The sequence below is a fragment of the Apium graveolens genome, chromosome 8 (genome assembly GCF_009905375.1).
Source record: "Apium graveolens cultivar Ventura chromosome 8, ASM990537v1, whole genome shotgun sequence".
Classification (NCBI taxonomy): domain Eukaryota; kingdom Viridiplantae; phylum Streptophyta; class Magnoliopsida; order Apiales; family Apiaceae; genus Apium; species Apium graveolens.
In genome coordinates this window covers 255,526,770-255,547,002 of record NC_133654.1, presented here as the reverse complement: position 1 = coordinate 255,547,002, position 20,233 = coordinate 255,526,770, and positions in this window count along the sequence as shown.

The window sequence follows — 20,233 nt, the reverse complement described above, 5'->3', positions numbered from 1 at the left end:
TAGAAGAAGATGCAGGAATAAGATGCGAGCCCCTAGGCCCGGCCCGCTAATGTGAGTATACCTACAACATTTGTGAGTTAGTAATGATGCGAGCATGCTCTACTTAAATTATCACTGATTTTTAATTGAACATGAATGCGAGCTGATGAGCTTGGCTCGCTATGAAGGTGTAATACCCGCCATACGCGACTAGGGCTATGATAGCTTTTCGTCAGTAGGGGCATGGTAAGTTTACACAAAATAAAGAAAACCATCTAGCATAGTAAAGACAAATGCGGGCACAAAAGACTTGTAATTTTATACAAACAAGAGATAAATAGGTTATGGCTCAAGGCATAATATTTGAAATACAAATGTGAGGCGAGAAGGGTGCCCTCTTACCCAGTCAAAATTCTAGTTCTAAAATAAAATTACACTAAGGCTTATCAGCCTCTGCCTCCCTATGAACTTCATCATCAGTGACCCGGACCTGCTCGGCTGTGAGCCGGGCCTCCTCAGCAATTTGGGCATCCCTTTCCATCTCCAGCTTCATCTTCTCAGCGTGCCTAGCTGTGCTCACACCCAGAGCCGCCCAATCGAAGTCAGGAACCTTACGGATGAAGATTTTCATGAAGTTCCTGGCCCCTAGGTTCCTGGCATCAGCGAGGGCGGCCTCACGGCCCTCGGTCAGGGCAGAAACTGACCCCTCCAGCTCGAGCACCCTCTCCTCGAGGCTATCCTTCTCCTTCTTCCACGCTTTTACGGCCAGGTCATGAGCCTCCTTCTGCTCTCTTTAAGCCTTCTCATGAGCAGCATTCAGGTTAAGCATCTTCTAATTATAGCTGTTCACCAGCGTAACTTTCTCTTGCCCATGCACAGCGACCTTACTCTGAAGAGATTTGACCTTAGAGTTGAGCTTTGTGTTATTTTAGCTGAGGGCTCGCATCTCTCGAGCCTTAGACAGCTGACGGTAATGCACCTCAGCTGCGGCCTGAGATAGTGCGTCCTGGTTGGCCTCAAGAGAAGAAGAGGACTAATTCTTCACATCCTAGTCGTTGATGTTAGCTTGAGCAAGCCGGCCAAACGTGGTCACGACCGTGTTGAGTGAAGAAGAAGTTGGAAGAGGGGCATCAGATGGAGCAGCCTTCTTTGGGTCAGGCTCGCCAGTTTTTCCCTTCTTATGGCCTCTATGCCTTTTCAGCCGAGGAGAAGGCCCTGAGTCCTTGAGATGCTCGGAAAGAGTAGTCATGCGGGCTGGAGGGTTGGCCTGAGAGCGAGCCCTTGTGGTCGCAGCAGCGGACTGAACTGGGCCCGAGGCCGCAACTTGCTCAGCTTCTTCCATAAAGGGGATAGGGGAGATGGCCATTTCTGAAAAAAGAAAACAATAAAGTGATATATTAGTCACAATGAGATATAATGAAAAAAAGAAAATGCGAGCAGATAAATGCAGAGAATTGAAGTGCAATGTGAAGTGGGATGTATGTAGAAAATGTAAATATACGAGCACACGAGCTCGCACATGCGAGTAGACAGGCCCGCATAAGCGGGCCTGACGTTCTTACCCTTTATGTCCCTCTTCTTAGATTTCTTCTTTTGAGGGGTCAGCCTCACTCCTTCCTTCAAAAACCCACACGCGACCAGATTTGAGGTCGTTATGAGCTTTCAAATATCCCTGTCTGCCTTAGAAAGATTTAGAAGGCTGTCCGCGTTTATTTTTTCTTGTCCCACAAGGACAGTGCGAGGCGGGGTGGCTGGAGATTAAAAAACATTTTTTGTTAAAAGAAAGAACTATGGTGAAGGAAAGGAGAGCGTCTAGGGAGGACTTACATGGATTATAATAAAAGTGGGTCTGGACTCGAGGCACCTCGTGGACATAAAAATAGGGGCACTTCCATTTTCCTGAGTTGCTCGGCCCCTTGTGAATGAGGTTCTTCTTGTTGAAGCACGGCCAGACAGAGAAGTAGAAATACCCCAAGACGTTGGGAGAATGCTTTAAATTGAGGAAATAACACAGCTGCCTCACTGTTAAAGGAGGAAACCCGCATCTATTATATATGATGTACAATGCGAGGGCGGCCCGTTATCCATTTGGGTTGATCTGCAAGGGTGCGAGCTAGTAGTACTCTCAGACATCCTTGATGAAGGGATGAAGGGGAGAGGAGATTTCTTGCCTTAGAAGGAAGGTAGACAAGACCATGAGAGGCACCCTGCCTCCATTCCCCGGATGGTTAAATCTGTAGCATCTATTATATGTGACAACGTGGCCCTCGAGCTGGAACTGCTCAATGTGCTCGGCCAGATGTTTCTGAGTAAGCGAGGTGGGCAGATCGCGGCAAGCGAGCACCTTAACCTCCTCGGTTGCAGTTGAGCTCTCCTCCCCATCAGGAATAATCTGCTTTTTAATAATTATTTCACCTTCGAGCTCAGGCTGGGCAGGAGGCACATAGGGTTCAGGAGAAGCCGCGGGGACGTAGTTATAGTTACAAATCTTAAATTGACTTGTAACATCTGCCACCTCCTCACTCTGAGGAGAATCATAGGACCAATGCGAGCCGTCCTCTTCACCCTCGAGCCCCAAGATGGGATATTCTGCAGTTACGGGCTCCTTTCCCTTCTTCTTGGTGTCGTAGTATGCATTTCCCAGGTCGCTGTCAGTGGACTCTGAGTCGAGGTGAATGGGGTTGAGGTTGTTGGCTGCAGCTTGCCTCAGGCGGGCTGCCCTCTCTTCAGCCATACCTCTTAGAATCTCCTCAGCTCATTCTTTATTCAAGGGAGCGGGCTCACGGTTTAACAGCTCCTCCACCCCAAGGGAAGCTAGTATATTGGAGAGATCCATAGGCCTGTTTCTCCAATCATAAATGTTCTTCTCCCTGGTGTAATCCTCAGGGTTCGGGTCGAGGTGAATATTAAGCAAGCTGGAGCCTCCTGCTTGCATCGAGTTCTCAACTCTGGCAATATTCAGGGCCCCTTGGGGGGTGATAGCAGAGCCAGGGGAAATGGGTTGGCTGAGAAGGCAAGAGAGTGAAGTCAGCTCGCGTTGAAAGTCCTTCGAGCCTCACTGCTCGGGTGGATATTAATTTAGTGGAGACGGAGTGGCTGAAGAACGAACCGGGCTGGCAGAGGTGCGAGCCGGGCTCGAGGAATAGCGAGACGATCCATAAGAGCGGGATGAAAACGCACTTGAAATCTATAAAAGATGGTGAAAATTAGTGTGTGGCCCTAAAAAGAAAGCAAAAACAAGTATGGGATCGCACCTAAGTATCCTCACATCTCACACAGGATCGCATATAGGTATCTATACGAGCAGACGGGCTCGCATCGCGTGTTGTGGTTGTGTGTGAGCTCGCATCGAACAGGTGGTGTGTGCTCGCATTGTGCATATGAACAAATATCAATGAATATGGATGATTAAGGATCAATGGGGTACCTGTGGGTGAAGTGTAAGATGATCCTCATGAATCTGTTTCCGGAGAATATCGCCGCCAGTTGACGATTCTTGTGGTGATGATGGTTTTCGCCGTGGTAGATCCTTGAGCAAAATGAGCAGCAATTCGAGAAGTGTTCTTGGAAATGTTGGAAATGAATTAAAAACTCACATATTTATAGGGGATAGGAGAGAGAAAGGGGAAGCGACACGTGTCACCATCTCAGATGATGACACGAATCCCAATGTCGGTTGTCCAACAGCTGTCATGTGATCAAACACATGATCGTTGAAAGGCATGCGAGGTGAGGCACGCGAGGCGGTTTGGTGTGACCTCGTGGGCTCGTACTTTTGTGGCCATAAAAAGCTAATGCTGGAAAAATTCCTAGCCTCAGGATGCGACTAGGAATTTTGGGGGGTAGTTGTTATGCCCGCTTTCGGTCATGGGCCCTAAACAGGTCCCCATGGGTGCATTGAATAGCTGGACTCTCATGTGTGGGCTACAATCATGGATTAATGTGACTTGGGCCAGCATATACGGGCTGGGCTCGTGACATGCGAGCTGGGCTCATGACATATGAGCTGGGCTCACACTTGTAACGAAGGCTCACACTTGCCATCTGGTGTCCACACGCGAGGTGGGCTTAGGTGTCCGCACGTCATGGGCTCAGGTGACTTCATGCGAGATGGGCTCAGGTGACATTACTCGAGTTGGGCTCGGTAGCCCACACGCGGGCTGGGCTCAGGTGCCCATATGCGGGCTGGACCCATGAGCCCACATCTTATGAAAATAGAGGTAATATTGTAGTACTCGAAAAGAAAGGTGGTGCGGGCCGAGGTGACCAGGCCGGCCTGCATCGAAGGACTTTGTGTGCAACATGGAAAGTGACTCTTAAATGACTGAGTTGCTCGTAGATTTCGGGGCCGACACGGGTTATTCCTACAATTACGGGAAGAAATGCGGAGATGCCGCAAGATTGTAGGAAGCGTGTGGAGCCGATCGAGATTCACGTGACTAATTGGCTGAAGGCCTGACTTTATCGTGGGTTTGGGCTGCATGGGTTGGAGAACCCTAACCCTAGCCTACGTGACTTGTTCCCCAAGAACTACGTGAGGCTTGATCCCAATAAATAGGATACGTAGGCACTTGTATGAGACATGAGTCGACACTTGATAGAGAATAACAAACCCTATTCTTTCTTAAGGAGTCAATATACAAGCTCAGCCACCACCATACATAACCTTCCTCCGCCCTCAAACACCGTCCTTGATTCTTGTTCCGCCTATCAACCTCCACAACACTGTTATAGGAAATTCTCCCTATAACACGCACCATATCCAAATCAAACACAGTTATATATTCACAGTAGAATTGTTCTTAAAATTGAAAATTTAGTCAGAATTACATTCAACCCCCCTTATGTAATTCTTTGTTAAATTGTTAGGAAATAACAATTGGTATCAGAGCAAGCTCTTGAAGAACAAAGAGTTTAAAGATCACAACAACAGACATAGATGAGCATCTGGCTTTTCTATCCAGGAGGTTTACCAAGCTCAAATTCAAGAAGAATTTTGGAGCAGCCAAGTCAAACAGAAATATGGTTGATAAATCTAAGTTCAAATGTTTCAAGTGTGGCTTGAGTGGTCATTTTGCCAATGAATGTAGAAAGCCTGATTCTGATAGAAAGAAGTTTGAGCCTGTAGATTGCAAAAGGAAATATTTTGATTTGCTCAAGCAAAAGGAAAGAGCCTTTCTAACTCAAGAAAATGACTGGGCTGCTGATGGATTGGATGAAGGTGAGGATACAAGCTATGTCAATCTAGCCCTAATGGCCAAATCAGATGAAGCAGAGGTTAGTTCTTCAAGTAATCAGGTAATCACCACTAATCTAGCATAATTATCTAAAGTTGAGTGTAATATGCCATAAATGACATGTCTACTGAAGTATTTCATCTGTGTGTTACACTCAAATCTCTCACTAAAGAAAACTCTAAAATTAAAGAGAACAATTTGTTTTTAAGTTAAAGAAATAATGTGGTATAAACTCAATTTATTGAGTTTGAGAAACTGAAGATAGAGTGCAAGGTTGCCAAAGATGAACTAACTGAATCCTTAAAGAAAGAGGAAATTTTAAGAAAGCAGCTTGAACGAGAACAGGAAGTAATCAAAGCATGGAAATCATCTAGAGATGTCCATGCTCAATTTACTAAAGTTCAAGGTATGGAATCCTTCTGTGATGCAGCCTGGAAAAAGAGCAAGGAGAAAATGAATTTCAACTTGGAAGAAGGACCTTCAATGAATGTGGATTCGACGAATGATGAATGTTATCCGTCGAATGATCATAAGGATTATCCGTCGAAAGACAAGGAACCACATTCGTTGACTGAAAGAAAGCCGGTTAGCAAATCCCAACTAGCTAAGTTAAATGAGAAATATGGATCAGTTTCCAAAAACTTTGTTACATGAGAAACAAGTCAAGTGAAAAAGTACAAGAGAGTCAATGTAGGGCATCTGTCTATTAAGCAATTAAATGACAGATTGGAGAAAATTGAAGTGAAAGAAGAGTCTAAAAGGTAAAAGAACAGGAATGGGAAAGTAGGAATTAACAAACATAATAACTACATACCTGGTAAATATGCTCCAAAAAAAACCTGTGTTAAGTGTGGTGGTGTTAATCATTTATCTGTTAATTGCAAACTTGTTATGACTGCTCCCATGTCTGCACCTCCTTCATTTCCCAGTATGCCTACAATGCCTGTGAATGTTATGCATGCACATAATTTGAATGCACGGTTTGCTAATATGCCATTTGCATAAAATCCTTACTATGCTGCATTTAGTATGCCACAAATACCATTTAGCATGCCATGCTGGAATAACATGTTTACACAGAATATGCCTTTCCATGTTAATCAGCCTGTGCATGATAATTCTGCAATGATGAATGATTTCAAAGATTCTACTCAAATGACTAAGGATGAAAACCAGATACCTAAGTCAATTGAGGAAAGGTCTAATAAACCTAGGAAAAGGGCTAACAAAACAGGACTCAAGGAAACTTGGTTACCAAAATCAATTTGATTTATTTTTATCGAATCAAAAATATTTTGAAGAAGATGTGATGCAGAGTTGTTGAAATCGAAGTTTTAGTTGTGGATAAAACAACTAACTCATTTGGTAATGAAAAGCAGCGACAACAACTAACCTAAACGTAACCTTACTTGCTTCACGTAGAGCTGGCAATCTCGTATACGTCACAAGAATGACATGAAAATTACAGATTTGGGTTCACTTTTTCGGTACACGAACACGAAAGTACACAAACATGAAATTATATGAAATAATTTAGTGTTGGTTTTCATTTTACCCATAGGTAAACCACAGAAAACGAAAGTACACAAATTAAAATCAATGATTAATAAATATATTAAAATTGTATAAGGATTGAGATAAAAAAAATGATATATAATATTTATACAAAATAAATATAAGGTAATGTAAAATTGGGCCACAATTTTTTAACGGCCTATGGACAAGTTTATTAACTTAGTAGCTTTAGGTTTTCTTTTCGCATCTTTCTTTATCTTCCTGGTCTTTCTCCTTCTTTTAAATCTAAGGCGCCGCTAGTAAGTATTGAGATTACTCTTCTGAACTTGATTTGTGATGAAGAAACAAACATTAATATTTCGGTAACATTCACTCTCTTTACCATATCAATGATTTTTGGTGAGTATAAATAAAATATACAAATCAAATATATTGTGATATTGTTATACGTTAAAAATCACTTAATTGAAATGTTGAAGGCGAGATATACACGACAAGTACAGTACAACCAGCAACAACGAAAGATTTTTTCAAAGATGATGAAAATTTCTTGTACTTTTTGTTCATTTTGTGTTGACACGGAATGTTTTGTTTCATTTTCATTTTGGAAAATTGGTACACGAATAAATTTCGTTTCATTTAGGATTAACTTGTGTGACACAAAATACGAAAGTACACGAAATGAAAGTACACGACACGACACAAATTTCCAGCTCTAGTTTCACGTATTATTGTAAATTTTTATTAAAAAAAATATAAATTTACAAAATATTTTGCAGACACAAGAAAATACTCTACACAGCTAAATTTTGTAACAAAATACACTGGGAACTTCAAAGACTACTTCACATTAGAAAAACCTCACAAATAAACCTCGAGAGCTTCCTTACAATTCGAAATCAACTGTTTACAAACTACAATAACATAATCTATTTAGATTTCAAAATACGAGCCTCCAACTTTTTCACAAAAATTTCATAAATTACTAATAATTTTGTCGAACGAAAAAACACTCTGCACAACTAGATTTGGTATCAAAATCAACTTTGAACAACCAAAGAGACCTGAACTATAAAATCTTTACATATTAATACTAGTTCTAAAACAAAATTCCTTATAACTACATAATATACAGTACGAGATTAATAATTAAATATTCAAACCAAATTTTGCAACTAAAAATAAATGTACTTCATGAAATTTTTGAATTTGACAGATATGAATGTTTTGAATTTAATATGAAGTTATTATATTAAGTGATTAGAACATATCTTTTCACTGCTTTATTGAATCAGGAAAAAAAATTAAAGAAGATGTGATGTAGAGTTGTTGAAATCGAAGTTTTAGTTGTGGATAAAACAACTAACTCATTCGGTAATGAAAAGTAACGACAACAACTAACCTAAACGTAAGTTTAATATGCTCCATGTATAGCCGAGAATCTCGTACATGACCCGAAAATAAGATACAAAAATGACCCGGAAATTATGGGATTGGGATCGCCTTTTCCGTACACGAACTCGAAAGTACACGAACACGAAATTACACAAATTAATTTAGTGTTGGTTTTGGTTTTACCCTTAGGTACGCGACACGAAATAAATTAATGATTAATAAATATTTTAAAATTGTATAAATATTGGGATGAAAAAATTTGATATATAATATTTAAACAAAATAAATGGAAAGAGATATAAAATTGGGTCATAATTTTTAACGGCCAATGGAAAAGTATATTAACTCAGTAGCTTTAGATTTTCTTTTCGCCCCTTTCTTTATCTTCCCGCTCTTTCTCCCTCTTTCAGATCCAAGGCGTCGCTAGTAAGTATTGAGATTACTCTTCTAAACTTGATTTGTGATAAAGAAACAAACTTTAATATTTTGATAACATTCACTCTCTTCACCATATTACTGATTTTTGGTGTGTATATATAAAATATACAAATCAAATCTATTGTTGTTATGAATTGATTGTTATATTCAAAGATTAAATAGTAAAGCTATATGTAGGAGTAGATTACTTGCAATTCATTTAATGTACTTGTTCCCTCCTTTGTCTATAAATAGCCACGTTTAGTAAGAAGTAAAATGCACCCTGAGCATCTTCTCTGCTCTTTCTCCTCCTCAGCTCTCTCCAATAAAAATATAGTAGTTCTTTTAGTAGCTCTTTTAGTAGCTCTTTTATTGTGCTCTTTTATTGTTACTATAGCCAGTATTTTATAACACGTTATCAGCACGAAGCCCTGCCGAAACTGAGAAGAATGGATTCTTAATATATATGCATTGCTGATTGTGGTACAACTCATACGATTCTACATAACCGAAAGTATTTTACCCAAATAACCAAAACCAAAGCTCAAGTCGGAACGATTTCCGGCGTATCTAATATAATCGAAGGTTTTGGAAAAGCTAGTTTCGTCCTACCTAATGGTACCCACATACACATTTCAAATGCATTATATTCTAGTAAGTCTACTAGAAATCTTCTTAGTTTTGAACATATCCGACTCAACAATTTTCACATCGAAACTACCTCCGAGGCTGATAGAGAATATCTTCTTATTACTTTCGTTAATCCTAGAAACAACAAAATCTTAGAAAAGTTTCACTCACTTTCCTCGGGATTATATATGATAAAAATTTGAACTATTGAGTCACAAAATGTCGTTGCTTCCAAACTCATAGATCCAAAATCTTTTACACTTTGGTATGAAAGATTAGGTCATCCTGGCGTCTCTATGATGCGTCATATTATAGAAAATTCTACTGGTCATCCTCTTAAAGATTTTAAAGTTCTTTCCAACAATGACCTTCCATGTTCAGCATGTTCTTTAGGAAAATTGATTACTCGACCATCCCCTACTAAAGTCTAGCTTGAAAGCCCGATTTTTTTAGAAAGGATTTAAGGGGAAATATGTGGATCTATACACCCATCATCTGGCCCATTTAGGTACTTCATGGTATTAATTGATGCCTCAACTAGATGGTCTCATGTTTGTCTTCTCTCAACTCGTAATGATGCTTTTGCAAAACTACTTGCCCAAATAATCAAATTACGAGCTCAATTCCCAGATCATTGCTTTAAGTCAATTCGTTTAGATAATATCGGCGAATTCACATCTGCAACTTTTGTCGACTATTGCATGTCTGTAGGAATCTTAGTTGAACACCCAGTTCCTCATGTACATACATAAAATGGGTTAGCCGAGTCTTTTATCAAAAGACTCCAACTTATTGCAAGACCGTTGTTGTTGAAAGAAAAATTACCTACATCTATTCGGGGTCACGCAATACTTCATGCTGCTAATATTATTAGGATTAGACCAACTTCCTACAACCAACATTCTCCGCTACAAATGGTACTTGGTCAAGTTCTTAATATTTCTCACTTCAAAATTTTCAGAAGTGCTGTATATGTGCCGATTGCGCCACCACAAAGATCGAAGATGGGAGCTCAAAGAAGAATAGGCATCTACGTTGATTTTGATTCCACATCTATAATTAGATATCTGGAGCCTCTAACCGGAGACTTATTTATCGCAAGATATGCAAATTGTCATTTTGACGAGTCTATGTTTCATCTCTTAGGGGGGGATAAGCATTCAAACAAGGTTAATCCTGACATAACATGGAATGCATCAGGATTATATTTTCTAGATCTACGTACCGGTCAATGCGAACTTGAAGTTAAAAGAATTATTCATATGCAAAACATCGCAAACCAAATGCCTGACGCATTTAACGATTCTAGAAATATAACTAAATCTCAAATAGTTGCAGTAAATACTCCAGCTAGAATAGATATACAAATTCAAAAATCAGATACAAAAAAATTGGTTACAGAATCAAAGTCATGCCTGAAGCATGGTAGACCGGTCGGTGCAAAAGATGGTGCACTACGAAAAAGAAAAATAAAGAAAATTGCCCCTGAAGTGGCTCATGCTCCAGAAGAGGCAAATACCCCTAAAGTGTTATTATCTCCTGAAGAGATTTCAGTCCCCGAAGATACGGGATTAAACAATCATGAAATTTCAATAAATTATGTGCATGATATGAAATTATGGGATCGAAGTAAAGCCATAATCGATGATATATTTATGTATTCCGCAGCATTGGATGTAGACATAAATTTTGATCCTGAACCACAAAGTGTGGATGAATGTCGTCGAAGAAAAGACTGGCCAAAATGGAAAGACGCAATCCAAACAGAATTAAATTCATTGCATAAAAGAGAAGTATTTTGACCTGTTGTCCACACACCAATCAGAAATAAATGGGTATTCATAAGAAAACAAAATGAAAAGAATGAAATTATGAGATATAAAGCCCGACTTGTAGCACAGGGGTTTTCTCAAAGGCCTGGCATTGATTATCAAGAGACATACTCGCCAGTGATGGATCGAATTACTTTTTGTTTTAAATTAGGTATGGCATCTAAAGAAAAATTGGAAACACGTCTTATGGACGTCGTTACTGCATACCTGTATGGTTTACTTGATAGTGAATTTTTTATGAAAATCCCAGAAGGGTTAAAAATGGATGAGTTCAAGAAACCTCATCATAAATACTCCATCAAACTTCAACGATCATTGTATGGACTTAAACAATCTGGTCGTATGTGGTATAACAGACTTAGTTGTTATTTACAACAGAATGGGTATATTGGTAACCAAATTTCTCCATGTGTTTTTTATCAAAAAATCACAATCTGGTTTTGTGATTATTGTTGTATATGTGGATAATTTAAACCTTGTAGGAAAAGCTACAGAGGTTGATGAAGCTGTCATATACCTAAAGACAGAGTTTGAAATGAAAGATCTTGGAAGGACAAAATATTGCTTTGGTATACAAGTCGAGCACTTGTCATCGGGAATTTTCCTCCACTAATCTACATATACAGAAAAGGTTTTGAACAGATTTTACATGGATAAATCTCATCCATTGACTACTCCAATGGTGGTTAGATCTTTAGAGCCTCATAAAGATCCATTTCGACCACGAGAAGATGATGAAGAGGTTCTTGGTCCTGAAATCCCATATCTAGGTGCAATTGATGCACTTATGTATCTTACAAATAATACAAGGCCAAATATTGCATTTGCTGTGAATTTATTGGCTAGATTTAGCTCTGCTCCAATGGACAGACATTGGAATGGGATTAAACATATACTCCGTTATCTTCGGGGAACAACAGATTTTGGATTATTCTTCCCGAAAAACTCAACATCTCAGTTGATCGGATATGTAGACGCTGGATACTTGTCAGATCCTTATTTTGGCAAATCACATACTGGAATGTGTATTTACATATTGCGGTGTAGTCATTTCCTAGAAATCCACGAAGCAAACTACAGTGGCAACCTCAACAAATCACTCAGAACTCATTGCAATTCATGAAGCCAGTAGAGAATGTATTTGGTTGCGGTCTATCATCAAGAATATTCAAGAATCATGTGGATTACCAGACATCACAAGAAGTCATACTGTCATGTTTGAGGACAAAACTGCATGCATTGATCAACTTAAGGAAGGATATATCAAAGGGGACGGGATGAAGCACATTTCACCAAAATTCTTCTACACTCATGAGCTTCAAAAGAATGGTGAAATTGATGTACAATAAATTCGGTCATCTGACAACCTTGCTGATTTATTCACGAAATCATTACCGAATTCAACATTTGGGAAGTTACGACATAACATTGGAATGCGGAGACTTAAGGATTTGTTACAACAAAACTTCAGAGAATGATTAGTTTTTCCAAGGGGAGATTTTACTCTTTTTCCTTTATCAAATTTTTATCCCACTGGGTTTTTTGCCAAGGTTTTAACGAGGCAGTCTATGATCCACTATATAATAAAAATCAAAGGGGAGTGTTATGAATTGATTGTTATATTCAAAGTTTAAATAGTAAAGCTACATGTAGGAGTAGAAAACTTGCAATTCATTTAATGTACTTGTTCCCTCCTTTGGCTATAAATAGCCACATTCAGTAAGAAGCAAAATGCACCCCGAGCATCTTCTCTGCTCTTTCTCCTCCTCAGCTCTCTCCGATAAAAATATAGTAGTTCTTTTAGTAGCTCTTTTATTGTGCTCTTTTATTGTTACTATAGCCAGTATTTTATAACAATTGTAGGCGATGCACGACAAGTACAGTACAACTATCAACAATAAAAGCTTCTAAAAATGATGAAAATTTCGTGTAGTTTTTGTTCGTTTCGTGTTAACATCAAAAATTTTATTTCATTCATTTTACAGAACTATACACGAATTTATTTTGTTGAATTTTCAGATTAAGCATATGTAACGCGAAGGTACACGATACGAAACGAATTGTCAGCTCTAGTTTATTGTAAAATTTTAAAATAAAAAAATCCACATTTACAACATATTTTGTAGACACAAGAAAACCTTATGCACAACCAGATTTGCTACTAAAATCAATCGGGAACTTCTAAGACTACTCCACATTAGAAATACCTCACAAATAAACCTCGAGAACTTCATTACAATTCGAAATCAACTATATACAAAACAAAACAACATAAACTAGTCAGATTCAAAATACGAGCCTCCAACTTTTCACCAAAATATGATAAATTACTACTCATTTTATTGACGCGAAAAAAACAATGTGCACAACTATATTTAGGTCATGTTTGGTATTACTGTAGCTATAACAGCTTTTTGCTAAAAAACTGTCAGAAAGGTGTTTGGTAATTTTAAAAGCTGCTATTTAGAAAAGCGCTTTTGGTGTAAAAGTTGTTGTTAGTAAAAATATATCCTCATGCTTTCGGAAAAAACCGTTTTCAGCTTTTGTAGGAAGTAACTATCAGTTTCACCATCAAACCTTCTCAAAAATATTATTTTTATATATTATATCTCAAAATATGCATAAATTAAAAAAATTACCAAACAGTCATCTAATTTTCTAGACACCACTTTCACCACCAGCACTTTTTCTCACAGCACAGCAGTTTTCAATAGCACTCCCAAACAAAACCTAACCAAAATCAACTCAAAACAAATAAAGCAACCTAAACTATATAAATATTTGCATAATAGTACAAATTCAAAAACGAAATTCATTATAATTACATAATATACACTACGAGGTTAATAATTAAAAATTCATACCAAATTTTGCAACTAAAAATAAAAGTAGTTCATGGAATTGTTGAATTCGACATATATAAATGTTTGAATTTATTATTAAGTTATATTAATTGATTAGAACATATCTTTTCACTGCTTTAATCGAATCGGAAAAAATTGAAGAAGAATTGATGTAGAGTTGGTCGAAGTTTTAATTGAGGATAAAACAACCAACTCATTCAATAGTTAAAGAAACAACAACTAAACTCAACGTAACTTTACTATGTTTCACATATTATTTTAAATTTCTAACTAAAATCATACAATCCTTTAAAAAAAGTTAAAGTAAAATTGTATAATTTTACTTTTTATCATATATATATTACAAAATCTTTTAAGGGTCGTTTGTTTCAAGATGTGATATCAGATTGAAATCAAGAATCGGATTAGAGTGGTATGGTGATGAGGTGTCATATCTGATATCATGCCTTTAGTTCAGTGTTCAAATAAATTTTCTTAATTTAAAATAGTTTAAGTCAATAATTTTAATTTAATTAAATATATCAAAAAATGTATTAAAATATTTTTAGTTCATAGATCCATTTTGGTATTAAACATTTACACTTGATTGTCTAAAAATAAATTAAAATTATAGAATTTACATTTAAATTAAACCCCTCCCTCATACCAACCTTCTCTTGGGTACGAAAAACCAAGATATCTTGGGGGTTCGAGAAATGGATATCAAATTTTTTTAACCAAACATCCAATCACTACAAGAAAACAAGGTTAAATACAACTGATTTAAATTCGACTGGGGTTAAATTCGACCGCACGCAGTCAAATCCTTTGGACACGGCTAAATTCGACCGGCTTCGGTCGAATTCAAATGGGCGTATTTAAACGGTTGTATTTACAACCAATTTTAACCGAAAAGGGTCGAAATTAAAACGTTCGAAATTAAACCGGTCGAATTTAACCCTTAAATTCGACCAATTTCTTTTTCAGTCGAATTTAGCCACAGTAAAAAAGTGGAGGGAATTTTTCCATAAAGTAATTTATTTGGCACTCCTAAATTCAACCGATTTCGGTCAAATTTTATATTTAAAAATGGCGGGAAATTTACCCATACTTTTAAAATTTTCAAAAGAAAGTGAGGGAAATTTCCCGCCCTTTTCGAAGTTATATTTCAATAGAATTCGGTTGTATTTAGGATTTTTCAGAATTTTATTTTTTAATTAAAACTTTATTCAATTGTTAATGAATATTTTGAAATTATGAATATGGGAGAGAATTAAAGTTTACCAAATAAAAAAATTATTTCTGAAAAAAATAATTATGCGCTATAAGAATTTTCAAATTTCTTTATTTTTTAAAAAAATAAAATTGATGCTAGTTAGTTGTACTGATACTTGACTTTTAAAATTGCAAACCAAATAAAATTATTTTGATCTAAAAATTTGGTTATATCATTAATATGTATATGTATTGATATTCGTATGGTTGGATCGATGAATACTTTTTTAAAAAAAATCGAAACACCAATTCAGGACCAAACACTAGGTAGTTGTACTAGTCAAACTGATGTTTGACTGTTAAAATGACAAACCAAATAAAATTATTTTAATCTGAAACTTTGGTTATATCATTAATATGTATATCTATTGATATCCGTACGGTTGGATCGATGAATACTTTTTTTTAAAAAATCGAAACACCAATTCAGGACCAAACAGTAGGTAGTTGTACTAGTCAAACTGATATTTGATTGTTAAAATGACAAACCAAATAATATTATTTTGATCTGAAACTTTGGTTATATCATTAATATGTATATCTATTGATATCCGTACGGTTAGATCGATGAATAATTTTTTTAAAAAAATCGAAACACCAATTCAGGACCAAACACTAGGTAGTTGTACTAGTCAAACTGATGTTTGACTGTTAAAATGACAAACCAAATAAAATTATTTTGATCTGAAACTTTGGTTATATCATTAATATGTATATCTATTAATATCCGTACGGTTGGATCGATGAATACTTTTTAAAAAAAATCGAAACACCAATTCAGGACCAAACACTAGGTAGTTGTACTAGTCAAACTGATGTTTGACTGTTAAAATGACAAACCAAATAAATACATTTTGATCTAAAACTTTGGTTACATCATTAATATGTATATCTATTGATATCTGTACGGTTAGATCGATGAATACCTTTTTAAAAAAATCGAAACACCAATTCATGACCAAACACTAGGTAGTTTTGTTAGTCAAACTGATGTTTGACTTTTAAAATGGCAAACCAAATAAAATTATTTTGATCTGAAACTTTGGTTATATCACTAATATGTATATCTATTGATATCCGTACGGTTGGATCGATGAATACTTTTTGAAAAAAAATCGAAACACCAATTCAGGACCAAACACTAGGTAGTTGTGGTAGTCAAACTGATGTTTGACTTTTAAAATGGCAAACCAAATAAAATTATTTTGATCTGAAACTTTGGTTATATCAGTAATATGTATATCTATTGATATCCGTACGGTTGGATCGATGAATACTTTTTGAAAAAAAATTGAAACACCAATTCAGGATCAAACATTAGGTAGTTGTGTTAGTCAAACTGATGTTTGACTTTTAAAATGGCAAACCAAATAAAAGTTGTTTTGATCCGAAACTTTGGTTATACCATTAATATGTCTACCTATCGACATCCATAAGGTTGGATTGATGAAAAATATTTTTTTTAAAATCTAAACACCAATTCAGGACCAAACACTAGGTAGTTGTACTAGTTAAACTAATATATATATATATATATATCACTAATATATATATATATTGAAATCTATACAGTTATATCACTAATATATATATATATTGACATCCATATTTATTTAAATAATTAAATTTAAATTATGTTTACAAAATCGAATTTAGGGGTTTCCAAACCTAGAATGTTCCATATATTCAAAATAAATATTAAAAAGTCCAACCGTACGGATATTAAAATAAATTCTGAAAAATAATATATGAACTTTTTAAAGATTTTTTAATTATCAGACCTTGAATATTTTCACCAATAAAATATAAAAATTTATACTAAATTTCACTACACACTAATATTGGTGGAATTTATGATAAAATCAGCCAAAATCATGATTCCATTCTTTTTCTATTAAAGTAATATATTGTTAAAAATAAGATTTTGTAAAATTTTAGTTCTAGCATAAAATAATAATATTAAATTAATTTGACGAAAAATATTTTTAAAAAAATCGAAATACCAATTCATTACTAAACACTAGTTAGTAGTACTAGTCAAACTAATGCTTGACTTTTAAAATGACAAACCAAATAAAATTATTTTGATCTGAAACTTTGGTTATATCACTAATATATATCTATGGACATCCATATGGTTGGATCGATAAAACATATTTTTAAAAAAATCGAAATACCAATTCAGGACTAAACACTAGTTAGTTGTATTTGTCAAACTGATCCTTGACTTTTAAAATGGCAAACCAAATAAAATTGTTTTGATCTGAATTTTTTGTTATATCACTAATATAAATATCTATTAGTAATAGAGGAAGTTCACTTTAATATCAATTAGAATTGATCGACCCAATAATTAGAATTAGAATAATTAAGTAATTTCAGAAAATACCGACCGACAACTACCAAACTTTTAATGTTTCGTCTATTATAATATAGTAAAAATAGATTAGTCAAATAATTATACTATTTTAAATTTATAATGAGTTGTTAAAATAATGAGTTGTTAAAATAAAATGTATAAATTTAGAATATTTTAAGAAAAGGATTAAATAATTATACTATTTATGTCATAGAAATTATAAAGTATTTCAATTTTTGTAACATGAAATTTTGGAAATTAAAAAATTAACACTCCTAAATTCGACCTAATACAATTGAATTTAGTGTCATGTCATCGATCTGCGTCAATTAAATTTGACGGAGCAGATTCAAACACCAAAATCACTGAAACAATAAAATGGTTAGAATTTATATTTTATAAAACATGTTGAATCAAAGCAAAAAGAAATTAAAAAACTTTTAGACCAAACCCCCCATCCCTTCCCTTCCCTCACTCACGCAGCCCCCTTCCTCCTCTGTGTAATTTATCAAGCTGCTGATTTAGTTTTCATCAATACATCAATACAACATGTTTGTATAAAACCTTACTAACAAAACACACCTTAAACCCGCTATAAACAAGCCCTTTCTTATGCAACCGGGAGAAAACCCACTAAACGGACTCCACAAACTTCAAATCCATAGTCTTATAATCATTCTTAAAATCAATCCAGCGTCCGGAAGCTTCAGAGTGAATACGCTTTGCTCTAGTTGCTTTTCGGAACATCTTATGGAAGATGGAAGGAGGTGGAGGTGGTGGTGGACAAGATGACGCTGGTATACTTGCCTGGGAGGCGGAGACATTATGTTATTTTGCTTCTTATATGTTGTCGAATGCATTTTCTTCTTCTTTGCGTGTTGTTGAGCTGTTATTCATGCTGTGGAGCCTTGGTAGACGACTGAGCTGGACCAAGTACGCAAATATCTACCGGAATGACCTTGACGTTACAAAAGTATCTATGATTGTCCTTGTGCGAACCCACTTCTTCCCGTACTTGGCAACACAGTAAGCATCAGTTGTTGCTCTGCCATCTTTTGTTTTCATTGGTGATAGTCCCAGCGCATTCAAAGTCCCCACCTCAAGAATCCCGATGGTGGACTTTCACACCTGTTTTGCAGTCGGTCTAAGATCGCTACTATAATGCGTAGATCCATCCAGAACATGATAACCACCCTCCAAACAGATTCTCAGATGAATCTTACTGGCAAATTTAATCCCCTACTTCTTGTCCCTCTCGGTAATAAAAACATAACAACACAAGATAATCTTGTTATTATCAGTTGTTTGTAATGTTGTTTTGGTCGAGTTTAGAGCTGTCGGAAAGTGGCCTGATACTTGAAGCTCACCGAAATCTGGAAATTTTCAAGTTTCGGGCGAGTTTTTTTTTTTAAATCTGGTTTTTGTTATTTCAGCTGAATACAGTCGAATTTTGAATCGTATTTTCAACCATATACGGTCGAATTTAACTTTTGGGGGGACTTTTAAATTTTTCAGAAAATTCAAATTTTTGTGCGGGATTTTTAAATTTCAATTGAAAATTTGAATTCGACCGCCTTCGGTCGAATTTGGCCGGACGAATTTAAGCGGTTGTATTTATCCGGTCATAATTAGTCGGTTGAATTTAGTTAAATACGACTGAAGTTCTAAATTCGTCTCCCTTTATTACAACCGATTCAAAATCGGTCGAAATTAAGTAAATTCAACCGTGGACGATCGAATTAAGCTAAATTCGACCGATTTTTTTCGGTCGAATTTAGCCTTTTTTCTTGTAGTGAATTTAGGGTTAGAATACATACCCATATGATTACAGAATGTGACGAGACAAACGATTACAATTTTACTTCAAACACAATTCACTGTTTGTATTTATTTTTTGTTTGTACTTGTCTTTTCAAAATCTAGTTACTCGTTAATATTCTCATGCAATAGATAGTAAGGAAATTCAATAAAGATAGTGTTCTCCGATCACCTAATGATACTTGTGAAATTTAAATATGACTCGTACACAAACATTAAAAATCACGTAAATGCTAATAACTTGTAAATATTAGACCACTGTATATACACACAATTATAACAAAATTTTGAATTAACTTTTCTAAGCTAAATTGTAATTATACGGGTGTATTTTAGTAAAAGATTGGAAGTAAATTTGTTAATGAATATATAACTTTCACAAACACTAGTAATTTATTTTTAAATAACATTTAATCATACTTGGCACGAGACTTCATATACATATTAAAAATTGCAAATTGATTGTGATCTAAAATATTGGAAAATATGTTTCTTTTTTGTATTTTTAGTTCTTTTAATGTACGACTACCGTCCCGGCAAAAAAAATTATTATTGATCAATTTACAAGTTGCAATTACGACTACTCCCACGCCTAAAACAAACAAAGGACTGCACGTTTTGTTTATAGGAAAAACTCTATGCACAGCTACATTTGTTACCGAAATCAAGTTAAAACACCAAAAACAACCATTATTATACCACTCTAAACAAAATAAATTTAATTTTTTTTGAAAAATATATATCTAAAACTACTCAACACTAGAAAGACATCACATATCAACCTTGCAATTCAAAATAACTTCATACAAATTACATCAATGTTTAGACTGGTTTCAAAATATTAGGCTCTGTATTTTTCACAAATTTCCAAATTTACAACACATTTCATATACACGAAAAGGCATCACAAATAAACCTCGATAATTTCCTTAC